Consider the following 14342-nt stretch of genomic DNA (forward strand, 5'->3'; position numbering starts at 1 on the left):
ATATTTTTATTTACCTTATGCGTACTTTTTTTTCCTCACCTTTTTTCTCTGAATACTGAAAAAACATTTACTATAATAGGGCTGTACTTTTAAGACCAAATTCACGTGATACTGTTACGGACTGGTTCCTTTCTGTACTGCCAGTATAGTTTTCGAAACTGGCTGTCATTCGCGAGGTCTTTACGCAATGATTATGGAATCTTAGACGTTCTGTCGTTTTTGAGACAATTCGAGAATTTTGGAGATGCAGTGAAAAATTATATAAAAGGGGGAACGGAGTACAGTGGAGTTAGTCAGACTAAGAGTTATCTCTGCCGCTTGTCGCTAAATCTGTTTTGTTTTGTCTTAACAAAAAGTTCATTCAATCGCCGAACCCGTCGTCGCCACTATTTCGACTAGTGAAGAAATCAGTAGCAATACCATTGTAGATACTGTGCTCGTTGAAGTTATTCATTCCAGCACGAAACTTTGAGATCGTAGCATAGTGGATATTTCTATGACAATATATATATACATATATATATTTGCTGTTCTTGGATCTTTAGGATGTCAAAACGCAAGAATTTAGCAATTTTTAATTATTTTGAGAAAAAATCATGACCTGAAATTAGTGAGGTGACAGCATCTAGTACCAATGTAAGTTTTTCTGTTGTACAGAAATGTGATACTTCCGTTGAAGAAAACGTTTCTAGCATAACAAAATCTGATGAATGTGAAAGTGACCCTCAAAGTGTTACTTCCCGCTCATATGACGTTGGACTATTTTCAGAAGATATTGCATTATGTTCTTAAACTTAAAAAATCAAATCAAAATTTAACTAAGCAATGTTGTCTAAATAAAAAGTCAAAATTGTCTAGCTGTCTAAATTAGGGGAGTAATAGTGCTTTATTACAGACTCGAATTTCTTTTAGTAGTTTCAAAAAATTATGAACACCCCCCTTGAAAAAATTCTGCGTACGCCACTGTATTTTATAATAAGAAGTTTGTCTACTTATTTCTCACAAAAAGTATACCTCCACAATAATGTCACTGCCAGTCCGGTAACACAGACGCAATTTTCGATTCGTATTTCGCCGAATTTATGTGGCGATGGAGGTACACAGATTCTATTCATGATAAATTTAGACAGTATCTAACTGCTATTAGAGAATTCTGTGCACATAAATCTGGGGATATTCAAGCTTAATGAAGCTAAGCTTACTCCATTAATTTTTGTTTCAATTCAAAATGCATTTTATTGGGTTCATTAATTTTACTTATATTGGCTTCATTGCAATTATAAAGCGAGAAATAAAACGTCGTCTCTTGCGTTGAGTGGCTGTTTTTTTGGTCATCGTGTCAAGGCTACTCCAAGACCTCTAAAAAATTAATAGAACTTTAATTTTAAATTAGGGATACAAAAATCTTTATAGAAAAACAATACCTTTACGACTTTTATTAGTTTTACGCTGATGACAACCAAAACAATCTGGAAATGAATGAGGAAAAACTGGATCCTACCAAGTGATTTTTCAGCCAATAAAAATACTCCGACAATAAAAAACTTTTCACCTGACATGTGACACTAATTTGAAATAATTGAATCGACAACAAAAGACAATCGCGAAAATATTATTATTTTTTTTAAATTTTAATTTTATTTTACTTTGTATGTCTTTTTTCTTTTCATTTTCATACATTGTCATCCAATTCTGAACTAAGAGCCAAATTTGAAGTTTGTAGCTAGTCGGGAAGTTAGTTTAAAATCGATTACAAAATTCCACCCGGACAGACATACACGAAGGCAAGTTAATATAAACGTGGTAAAAAATGATTAACAATCGGATAGTAGCGAAAAAAAATATGAATGAAATTTTACTCTTCGCGCATAAGTCTACTTCTTCGTAAGTTAACCACATTTAAATATTAATCACCCGATTTAAATATTTTTTCATTATTGCCAGATTATTTTTTTATAAATAATTTTCATTTTTCTCTGCTTTTATCAAATAAAAACTGTTGAAACTTTAAATTTTGCAATAAAAAAATACGTTGATTAATATGACAAAAATTTATACCTCATAATTCAAAATTTTTTCATCTACCATTAAATTAAATGAAAAATAATAAATTATTTAAAATTATTTTTTGCATGAAATTATCTTTGGGTGAATGGGTAAAACCCATTTACCCAATAGGTGTAATTTTTTTTTCGAATTGCTTACTGAGTTTTAAAAATATTACTAAAAGCAAATAGTAAAATTATTAAGGGGTCCAAACTTTGAATCGCTCTCCTGACCTAACTACGAGGACCATTTTTCCCAGATTGCGGCTAACCCCTACATTTTGAAGGTTATAGGAAACCAAATATGTTACAAAAACCATGTTTATACAGAGAAAGTACGTTTTTGTGTCCGATTTCGTAACTTAATAGTTAGCACTAAATAATTTACATATTTGAGATCACCCCCAGGAACCATTAAGATTGACACTTAGTATGTAAAAATCAAACGCATTAGAACGAAAGTTACTCAACGTGATATATTTTTTTTGCAGACTGTACATACATAAGTATAAATACATAAATAATAATAAATATGAATACAAAATACAAGTATAAATATGTAATTATATATATATATATATATATATATATATATATATATATATATATATATATATATATATAGATTTTGATTATCTTTATATATAGATTTCGATTATATATCTATATCTATATAATTACACTTCTATACTTCCATATATCTATATAATTATACTTCCTGTTCGATGTTTGTCAGTGTAACAGAGCAACAAAAAACATGTCTCTACTATTCATCACATCACATAACGCTTATTCATCATTCCAATAGATATCACCCAGTTATACCCCAGTTAATAGTGCAATAACCAGAAAATAGCAGGAAACCAAAAAACAGTAGAGTAATAAAGGAAGCCAGAAAATTGCAGACATAATTTATCACTGGAGGGTGCTTTTTTTCTCCCCTGATTCCCTTTCTCTCTTCAAACCTGTCTTAAATATTGATCCAACACTCCTAATTAAAATAGTTAAACCTCATTACCACCTATGCTCCAGACAAATATGCGAGGGGAGTTCTTTCCATACACAGGCTGCATAAGAGATTGTTTAAATTTTTAATATGTTTTGGAAAAGGTGGACTGTTGATTGCCTTGCTTAATTAATTCTTTATTTTTAGACATAAACTGATAGTTAAAAATAAATTATAAATCATTTAACGTAAGTATTGCTTTTCGGTTTATCTTTTCCTCACGCTGCATGCATGTGATTGGTTATTAAAGGTGGGCATGTAAAAACAAGCTTATGTACAGTGTGGATTTTCTTTCGTTGTTAGGTACATTTCCAGATGCCGATATGTGTAATATGTTCTGTTGTAGAAAGGCAGGCATTATATTATATTATACATTACACAATATATAATGCATTATATTATATCATATTATATCTTAATATAGACATTATTTTTCGATAAATAGCTTCTTTAATTAAAATTGTCCTCTATTCCCTGTTGGAATAGATGGGTCAATGAGTTTTATAACATTTTCCATCATGTAAAAGTTAGTTGAAAAATCACTTATTTCAATTGTGGTATGTATATTAACAACAATGTAAATAGAACTCTTATTTAGGCAATTGATAATAAAATAATTTTTCGATTAATCGATTTAGGTACATTGAAAGAAAAAAAGGGTTTTTTCAACAGAAAAAATGCTAATAATCATAAGAGTCATTAATTAAATAATTGTTTTGTATAGTTCTTTCAATCTATTGTGTTTGAAGTTTCAAAGCAGACGATATAAATCGATATACCTTTTACTTGTAGTAAGTGGTATAGCCAGCCGGCAACAAGAAAGAACTTATGTCCTGGTTGTAGGATTAGACATACGCCAAATTTTTGAAAAATTTATAATTGATTCCAGAATAAATTTTTATTTCCTTTTATTACAATATACTCTTTATTATATATAATCTTTGTTTAGTATATCCTTTTAATACAATTAACTGAATGCCCTCCAGATTTATTTGGCAATTACAGGCCCAATAACTACTAAAAATTGTATAGGGCATGTATTATTGTTTGCTAATGCGTGTAGGCTCATTATTTAATAAATTATATTTTCGCGAATTGGAAAGGCAAACACTTACCCTTCAATCAAAAACAATAAATATCAAGTGTAATGGATGTAATTGTTATAAAAACTACACACTTTAACGTACACAGTTCGATTATAAACCAAATCAAATTCATGTTCTTACAATAATGAGTTACGTTGACTTAAAGTTGTAAATTCTTATTCAATGTAAAATTTAACAAATGAATTTAGTTATACAGTCAATGCTAAAATTATAACAGTCCCAAAAAATAAAAATGCGACTTGTTTCTACATATTGGTGCAAGATAACATGTTTTGTTATAGTTTACTTTATTATTTTTTCCCCCAATTTTCTATTATTAGCGTAATTAAAAAAAAAACTGAACTTGTTAGATATTTACTGACCACAGATAAAAATTTCAAATGATGTAACCCTTCATTTTACAGCTTTGCCTATAAATTATGGAAAACTAACATTAAGTTAAAAGTCATTATTTCTAAATCTCCAGTTTTTAACCTTGAAAATGATACCTTGATGTTTAAAAAATATTAAGTTTAAAATTTTTGTCATCTGGTTGATCTTAACTTGGAATTGCAAAACTAAAAACCTGTACAGTGCAGAACAAAAATAAATAAATAATATAAGTTTCATTTTCCTTCTTATTAATAAACACTTTGAATAAAATTCCATTATATTTCATGATTATATATCATTTAACATGTTTCCTATACATATCTTAGTTCTCGCCAACTTTTTTAGAATAGAAGAAACAGTTTCTGAAATATCATCGCTAGAATGCAAGCAACGTTTACAAACTTTCGACATAGTGATTACTACAAAATTCAAATTTTGAGTCAAAAATCAAATATTTACCAAAAAAATAAGAAATATTAAAATTAAATGTTAACATACAATTAGTTTATAAACGAACCGTCCTTTTAAAAAAATATAAAAAGTTAAAATAAAGATTGAAAAAATAAGCATCCATGGAATAATTGTAACAATTTGTTGACAAACATTGCTGTTTGCGATTTTAAGAAACTTATGGCTTTGCTGAGAAAAAATAATTCACCGATTTCATTGGATGGGAGTACAAAAGATTTCAGAAAGGGTGCAATAAAAAATCTATTATTAAATTGTAACCATCTAATTTTTGGAGAATTTTATAAAGTGAAAAATATTGAAACATTTTGAATAATTTTGTCAAAAGAAAAAAAAATTCCCCCAAAGAATCAGAACATACTTGAATAAATAGATTCAGCCCACAGAATAGAACAAATAAATAAAAAACTCATGCTTTTATATAAAAAAAAAAAGTAATCCCCTTCTTCCACCTCCACAACAATCTTTGCCTTTCCTAAACTGCTGTCTCCAAATAGGTCGAAGGTTTTTCCATTCAACCATGAAAGATCAAGAGTTTTTAGCAACCAAGAGAGAGAGAGAGTTATAAGTGGTATTCAAGTTTAACAGGGTTATAACGGAGCAAATTTAAACGCAAGTAAAGTATTGCTTAGTCGATTATATTTCAACTATTTGGTGATATTTTTCCATCTAAAGAAGTGAATGTAATGGATGGTAAAATAATTTAAAGAAAAATTCTAGCTGATAATTCCAGGTGGGTGACCACCCTGTTACTTACTAATCCCATTAGTCACTGAAGACTGTATAGTGGTCCTAAATAGACCACCATTAGAATGTGATTTTGAATGCTGAACTTAAATTATAAAACATAAATAATTGAGACAGTTAATACAGCAAGTGTCAGTTAGAGTAATAAATCATAAAGTATGCAAACTACTAAGGAAGAACTCCATTATAATAACTTCCAGCATGCAGATTTTCATAACATAGTTTAAGAAATAGTAAACATTATAGAGTCCATATTTTATATTGGCTAGTTATAATTTCAAGGTGGTTATTTATAGTTTCATGCAAGAAGTACCCATGCTAAAATAATTCCACAATTTTCAAATACCTGGAGTTTGCTTCAAAAACTAGTCTAACCACTTCAAAAAGTTTTCTTTGGAAAAGTTATTGACAGAAGGTACAACGAGTCATCAAATTCAGGGTCTACGCTTTCGAAAGACTGTCGCTTTATTGGATTGCCTAAGATTTCATAAGCTAAAATACAAGTCAGAATTATACTACTTGATGCAATTAAATTTTGAAAGGGTGTAAAAAATGCCAATAAAAGATAACAAGAACTATGAGTAACAGTCATTTATAAAATTTCATACAACAACATAAAATATTCCAAGCTGCATTATTATTAGTAAATAAACAAAATCAATGATGATCATAAACAAAAGACTAAACTTTACAAACTAGTTAAGGGAAAGAACTACTAAAATTAAACAGGTCAACTTATTAAATCTGAATAAAGTTTATGACAATATAGACAAATTATTTACAATATTTGCATAACTGGTGTATAGATGATAGATATATGTGTATGTTTGTATGCTGTTGACCAGATTTTGTTCAAAAATCTAGAATAAGATTTTTTTCCATTAAACTCCACAATACAATAGTTTATATTTTTGACAGAAAGAAAATTTATGATTTTTAAACTAAAATGAAATTAATTTTATGTGCTATTTAAACAAAAAAATTAAAATAAATTATTTTTAAAAAAATCCTTTTTTTTTTCTTCTTAATTATCAATACTTATTATGTGTAATCATAGGACTTATCATAGTGGTCCTTTTCGATAAAGTTAAAGGGCTAATATCGACTTCCGGGATCTCTCTAGAAGAGAATACGTCTCGAGTCGTTGTCCAGATTGAATCTATACTCATCGTTGAAGAAAAACCACTCCCTATCATCTTCTGCCAAAGACAGAGGTGTTTTCTGAACCATGCTAGATAGTATTTTGTGGTTCACTGTAAATGGGACGCAGGCTGCAGGACTCCTGGTATACGGGCCACCTGTATTAAGTTTCTAGTAGACTGTTATACGTAAAATAGATTTTTCTGCTGCATTATACAGGTTGCGAGACAGTTGTGCCGATTTCACGGAGCCAGCTTTTGGCTAGAAATCGCTTACAATGGTCTTAACCTCGCATTGTTTCCCTTTTGTGGTCTTGATCAGGTTGGCGAGCCATTGCTCTCCCCCCCTCTCTCTGAACTATTTCCGTAAAATGAATACCATATTTCTCGAAACCCAGAGTTCCTTACGTGTTCAAGAGTCCGTGGCTCAATCACAGGCCGACCGAAGACTCCCCGTGTAGCAAGTGGTGACTGGTGCACGTTAAATATGTCGGGGTCACAAATTCCTTCAAGTTCCCTCGACAAATCAATACCTCTGGGAGTATGTTTAAAGTTAACATGTTTAAAGTTGTTTTTTAGATGTTTTAGATTATCTAGAAAATTTTGAAGTGCAAGATTTATAGATTTTCCGAATCGAAAAGCGAATTGTTTGTCTGATAAAATGTTATATTTTTCTAGTTGATTCTCTTGGTAATAAGTTTCTTTTAGAAATTTGCCTAGACAAGGAAGTAGTATAATTGGCCTGTATGATGATAATAGTTTCGGATTTCTATTGGTTTTCAGAAATAGCAAGACTTGCCCTTTTTTAAAATGATCTGGAAAGCATTTGACTGAGAGGCATTTGTTGAAAAATTTTAGAATTAGATTACCAAAAAATAGAAAAAGTTTTTTGACTATTATGTTATCAATACCGTCGATGCCAGGGGCTTTATTATTATTTAGAGTTTTAATTAAATTATCTAATTCATTGTATGTAAAAGGTGGGTCAAGATTAGAATTTGGGTAATGGAAATTGTCTATTGGGATTATGTTATTGTCTGGGAAAAGATTGTAATGGGGTGTCTATGTTATCTAAATTACTATTTAATTCATTATGAAATTTTGAAAAGTTTTTCTTAATTTTGTTATGATTACCGTATTTTGTTTCAAATCTAATAAAGGATGAGAAATAAAAGGAATTGTTTAGTTGGATTTTGATGTATTTAAGATCAGACTTTGTTTCTGTGTCTAAACCTTCCCAATTCGAATAGTTGAGGAGCTCCTGACTATTTGTTAGCTTTAAATCTAGAAAGGAGGAAGATCGAGTAGTAATAAAAGTTCATGGAGCATTTTGGATGTTTAATATTTTTAGATTGTACGACTTATCCTTGCAGAAAATATTTCGCGAAAGACGTTCCTTTTCAAGTTGCATGCAAAATACCGGACGTGGCTGGTTGGCAGGTGTGTAAAGAACGCCACTTGCAATTGTGCATCGCATCAGCGAGAAGGCCTGAATCTAGCACTGTTTCAAGCAGTTTCCTGTTATACGCTGCGGCGAATGCTGCAAGATAAAGGAATACATCCGTGCAGGTAGTATAGAGGGCATGGAACCATCGGATTGTCAGACACGCGTCAGTTTTACCAAGTGGTTTCTCCAACAGATGGCTGTAGGGCCGGATTTTAGTGCACGTGTTGTAGGGCCGGACGAATGCATATTCACACGCGAGAGTATTTCGGATATCTACAACTATCATGTGTGGGCAACTGAAAACCCGTAAGCAATGCTCTCACGTTCGCTTCAGCAACGTTTTTAGCTAAATGTTCGGTGGAATCGTACACGATCATTTGACTGAACCATACCTACTAACACGCCTGAAGGTAGATTCCCTTGTGTTTTTGAAAAGAAGTGGTGGCAGAACTATTAAACCAGGTTCCAGGAATTTATTTTTTAATAGGAAACAATTTTATTTCTCTGAGTCCTAAAACAAAAAATGAAGAGTTCAGCATTTTCGGAAGACGTCAGGGGAAAGGAGAGTCTCCTGACAGTGTTTACGATAAATGATGAGGCTGCTCCATGTTAGTTAAGACTTAATACCCATTTTAGTACGATAAAAATGAAGACATTTTTAAAATTTAAAACATTTCAGAGAAAAATAAGTTTTTTTAATAAAAAAATTCCTAATTTATTTCAGTTTTAGGTCTAAGTCTCTTTGAGTTTCAACTTAAATTTCGATAAATAAAGCAGTGATAATATCGCCATTAATTTCATGCGCTTTATTTAAAAAACAATAGCTAATCAAAAAGTAGCACATTGTTCTCAGACACAGAGGTGCAGCTGAAATTGCGGTATCTATGCTATTTACTAAGTTATTAGTAGTACTAAATTATAAAGGTGATCCAAAATTTGTACTAACAAAATATTTTATTCCTTGATGAAAGTCTTCTTGTAGCTATAACGATACCAATGAAACATTCATTGCCCCCAATCACAGTGCTGCAGAAAGAGATTTGAGTGCACTGGCCAGTTGGAAAGTGATCAAAATTTCTAATGCAAAATTTCCCATTACAGAATCGAATGTAATTTAATAAAAATTGCATTTATGTTATGCCCCTTTTATCTTTTCCCAGCACAAGAGATATGAAACTATGCCAAAGAACAGCAAATTTTTGATGCACTGATTAAGCTATTTAAAGATAAAAATATTATTTATTTTTGGTTTGTTTGACAAATTTTCTCTTAAGAATAATTTCTTTAAGAAACTAACATTTTCTCAAAAAACTAACGATTTATTCGACAAGAAATAACATGAATAACTTATCTAGTATAGCTATCATAATTTTTAAAATCTAATTACTTCACAGTATAAATATTTTGTTTGACATTGTATTTGCGTATGAAAGATAGTTTGAACGGTTTAGAATAGTTTTGAAAGCAAAGGAAAAGAACATGCACTCGAAATGAAATTGTGAAATTTCGATAAATAAAAACATTTAATCACTCCATGTTAAATCCACGAGAAAAAGTTTTTTTCTGTTTCGTTAGGGTAAATCTCGACCCATGAGAGAATGTCGTAACACATATGTCGTAACTCTCGAACGAAGTTAAATGGAAGTAAATTCTACACAAAACTAAAAACTTTTGAACTATCAATACTGCACAATTTTAAAAGAATTACATTTAATTATTATTATTTTTAATCTCACCAGCATGAAGCCGCATGGAGCTCTGTTCAGGTGCAAACTTTCCGTAACCTTTCATGGCTCTGCATACTAAAAGTTACCATTTCTAGTTCCATGATATACTATTTAAAGTAAGAAAGAAAATTCATTCAATTCATTTTTAAATAGAATAAGTCCCCTAAGAAACTATAATTTCAAATAAAAGTTTCTTTTTGTTTTAACCGATTAAATATCTTACTTAATAAAGATGAGGGGGACTATCTGATCAATTGTTTCCAATGTGATTTTTATTAGTTACTAGCCGCCTAAGGCGGCCAGCTGTCCGCCACGCTGAAGGTTTTCACAAATAAAGTTTTTTAAAACGTAGCAGGAAATCTGAAGATTAGTGGACAATTAAAGTGTTCCTGTCCTGCAATTTTGTCTTCATATCCAGTTCTGCTGCAGATGTGTTATAGCTCTTGAGGATGTTTGAAATTATATAGCTACAACGCTTAAGAAAAAAAAAACTAAAATGCTAAATACATGAAAAGAACACGAAAACGAATAAATGTTTTATGGTATCAATTTCTATTTCTATATAATTTTTTATGGTATCAAATTCTATTTCTATATCTGTTACGTCAAGCACTCAGGTATTATAATTTGATCTAGTTGTGCTTGTATAATTTTGATCTAGTTGCGCTTTCTACGTCATTTTGTTAACATCGTTTGGTTTGTTATTTAACATCGTTTGGTTTGTTATTTCTAAGTTAACTTTCAAAAAATTGGCTGGCATCAGCATTTTTATTCTTTAAGTTGCTTATTTTTTCTTTTGGAATTCGTTCCTTTTTAGCAAAATGTTTTTCAACCTAATCGAATTCTTTGCCGACTGTTCTCTGTATATATAAAGAAAATAAAGTAAATATTTTTAAAGTGTTGTGAAAAGAATTTTTAGTTGTACAAAGTACTACAATATCGCTACAAAAATTATCGTCTTCGCTTAAGAAAAAAAAAAAATAGAGCGTGGAAAGAAGAAGAAAAACTTATTATAACAATTATGAACAGCGACAAATATATCAAAGCGAAGCGTTCTATTTACGTATCGAATATGTTGCCACATTTTTAATACAAAAGTTAAACTTTTCTCCACTTTAATAAATGTAAACTAATGCGAACTTTACAATTAAATTATTAATTCCTTCGTATATCATTGGTTTAAGTTGTCGAAAATTAATATTTCAATTGTAAGGTTCGCATTAGCATACATTTATAAGAGTGGGGAAAAGTATATGCATTTTTTAATAGTTTTTTGAATATGGCTCTTTGAAGACGAAAAAGCAGACGAAAAGCATAGACTTACAAAATGACTGATAACTAAATAACTAATCCAAATTTTTAAAAAAGAAAAAAAATACTTCTTCATTATGTCAAAACACAATTATGTGCCGAGTTTCGTGCCTGGGCGAGGCTTCTGGGGCGATATATTGTGATTACAGACACACACACACAGCCGCTTTTATTATTATGTATAGATTATTATTTGTTTCCTTTTTTTGCATCGCTCATTATTTTTTAATATTGTAAAATCGAAACTTGGGAAGACGATGACAATGAAATAAAGAATCGCCTTGCTCGAAACTGTCGGAGAAAGAGTGAAAGATAGGCGCTATTGTTAATTGGCGAAATTTGATTGTGGTTAAGAGTGCTAAAGAATGTATGATTTTTATATATATACTATAAATCCGCCGTTGAACAGTCGACCTAATTTTGAGTTCAAGATTACTAATGTTCAACTCAGTAGCCCTGTAAAATTGAACCAATTCAGAAGACGAGGAAACTCCTCCATCAGTACCCCCAGAGGTATTAATTTGCAATGGGAACATGGAGGACTTTGCGACTCGACAGATTTAACGAGCATCAGTCACCATTTACTACAAGGGGAGTCTTCGGTCGGCGGGGATCGAACCCACGACCTCTTGAATAAGGCCTTACCAACCAGACTATCTTGGCCCTATGATGTCTGATTTAGAAAAGTGCTTCTCGGACATCCGTAGCTACTGACACCATAATGCATGCATCAATGTACGACGGTCTCACCTTCGGCTGAATGCGTTAATGTTGTCGACTAGAACAGTTCTTGTGAGGATTTCATTTTGTTGAATAAAATAATTTTTCGTCACTTTATCGGTTTCTTTTCTTTCCATCTCTCTCTGTCCATCATTTGGTGTTACAGCATGTTTTGTGCTCTAAGTGATTCACGACAGTAGATTGTATAAGATGATTTGGGCTCATACAATTTGGTTCTATCACCCTCACTTTATACAACCCCTGGTCAAATTATTCGACGCACTAAAAGATTCTATGTAAAATACTAATCATCAGGTGATCAGTTTTATTGTTTTTATGCGACTGAAACCGGTTTGCACTTGTTAACGCTCGTGTATCAGTGGGTTAAATTAGACGATATATAATATCAGTTTGACGATAGGATAAATTAGAAGATACATATAGAATATTTATTTAATATCAGGTATTATAATAGTCAATAAATAGACGAAATTATTATACGCACTGTAGTTTTATAATAATGACACGTTTTCCATGAGTTTATATGCAATACTTTTGTATTTAAACATAAATATAATGGATGTTTATTCAGGAGATGTTTTTATATACTTCCTAATTGTATTTATTTTTAACGTATTGTATTACAATGTTACACAATTGATATATGAACATAAACAAGTGCAAATCGGCGTAAAAACAATATAATTATAATTTTACATAGAACCTTATGGCACGTCTAACAATTAGGGTAGGGACTGTATATACGTTCATAATATAAACCGTGGAAATCCATACGGTTTTTCTATCGCTTTTTGGTCATTTCAATGAGGTTTATGAAATACCATTTTGAATGTTATGATACGCGAATTTTGAATTTGATTTATCTATTTTTTATACGCCCAATACGCTACAGTTACATTTCAAAACCACATCATTATTCCGTACTTATTTTTGGCCATTTCCAAAAACATGTTTAAGGTCAAAATATCGCATTCAAGTAATCACTTTTTTTAAAATTCACAACGTACTTATTCCATCTTTTTCTCCCCCTTTTCAATTTCCCTTTACCGGCGTTTCCAATTTCCTAAGCAGCGATTTGGCTATTTCTGCAAAATTTAGTTTCATTTCCGATGTTTTGATGTGATATTATTACGAGAAGCAAATTTCGAATTTGAGTTATCACATTTTGAAGTGTGAAAATCAACTTTCGAACTTACATCTACATTGTCTCAATATATTTTTTTCTAAACATGTACTTTGAAACTCCACTATTTTCAACATATTACAATACTAGAATTTCGAATAATAAAGTAATCATATATTAACAGGCTTAATTAGCGACTAATTAATTATGAATCCATGTCGTTTTCTGATGAATTCCTCATAGTTTTTCACATTCCTATATTTTTAATTTGAGATTATCTACGACACCTGAATTTCGAATTATAGAATGAGCACATTCTGACGCATTTAACTTACGACATTTACTAATAAATCGACGCTGTTAACTGATAATTTTTTAGTCCATTTTCTACGTTTTTTTTTAAATGTAAGATTCTGATGTATGATATTATTACGACACGCGATTAAGAAATTTAATTATCACTTTTTGATATTGCTCTCGACGCTTTTCACACAAATTCATATCTGTTTCCGAGCTTTATTTTTATACAAATTTGATAATTAGATACAGCGCAACTTACTAGTTTGACAACAATAAGTTTTTAAATTAATCTTTTTGCTGCCATTTTTCTGAATATTGTCAATTTTTAGCAATTTATTGTAAAAATAGTAGTCTTACCTCGAACTTAGTAGCAAACAATCGAATTTTAGTTGCTATTAGTGGCTTTCTCTTCTCTTAAAAATAATGGCCGCAACCTAAAATTGCAAAGAAAACAATGAGAAATCAAATATTATAATAAGTATTTCAAAGCACACAAGTTCAAAAATTCAGGAGAACAGGGGGAAAGAGAAGGAACTCAAAAGAGATGGATTAGTTTTCTTAATATATTTTGATTAGAATTTTTTTTTAAATTTTTGTCTGATATATAAGACATTTGGTGGGTTAACGATTTTTTATAAACTCTTAAAGTTTGCAGGGAAATTCTAATTCATAGTTTCTTTGTTAAAAATATGCTTAAATAATTTCCATATTTTTTAGTGGATTTAATAACTATTAAAAAACAAAGGGTTATTACTTAGAGGAAAAATTCAATCGTGTTTTCTTGGTAAAAAATAAGCTAAAACTCTTTTT

At 30.6% G+C, this 14342-nt stretch overlaps 1 long non-coding RNA gene across 1 annotated transcript in view; it reads right to left on the bottom strand.

Annotated features, from left to right (window-relative positions):
• LOC147812722 (uncharacterized) overlaps positions 1-14342 on the bottom strand; it is a 37375-nt gene that overhangs the window by 9477 nt on the left and 13556 nt on the right. Inside the window, exons 4-5 of the long non-coding RNA XR_015432254.1 lie at positions 13890-13966; positions 6091-6236 (exon numbers count right to left, since the gene is read on the bottom strand). This is a non-coding gene — a long non-coding RNA (uncharacterized LOC147812722). The remainder of the gene's footprint in view (positions 1-6090; positions 6237-13889; positions 13967-14342) is intronic.

Source organism: Parasteatoda tepidariorum, chromosome 3 (genome assembly GCF_982258835.1).
Source record: "Parasteatoda tepidariorum strain Cologne lab strain chromosome 3, Ptep-v5.0, whole genome shotgun sequence".
NCBI classification, from domain to species: Eukaryota; Metazoa; Arthropoda; class Arachnida; order Araneae; family Theridiidae; genus Parasteatoda; species Parasteatoda tepidariorum.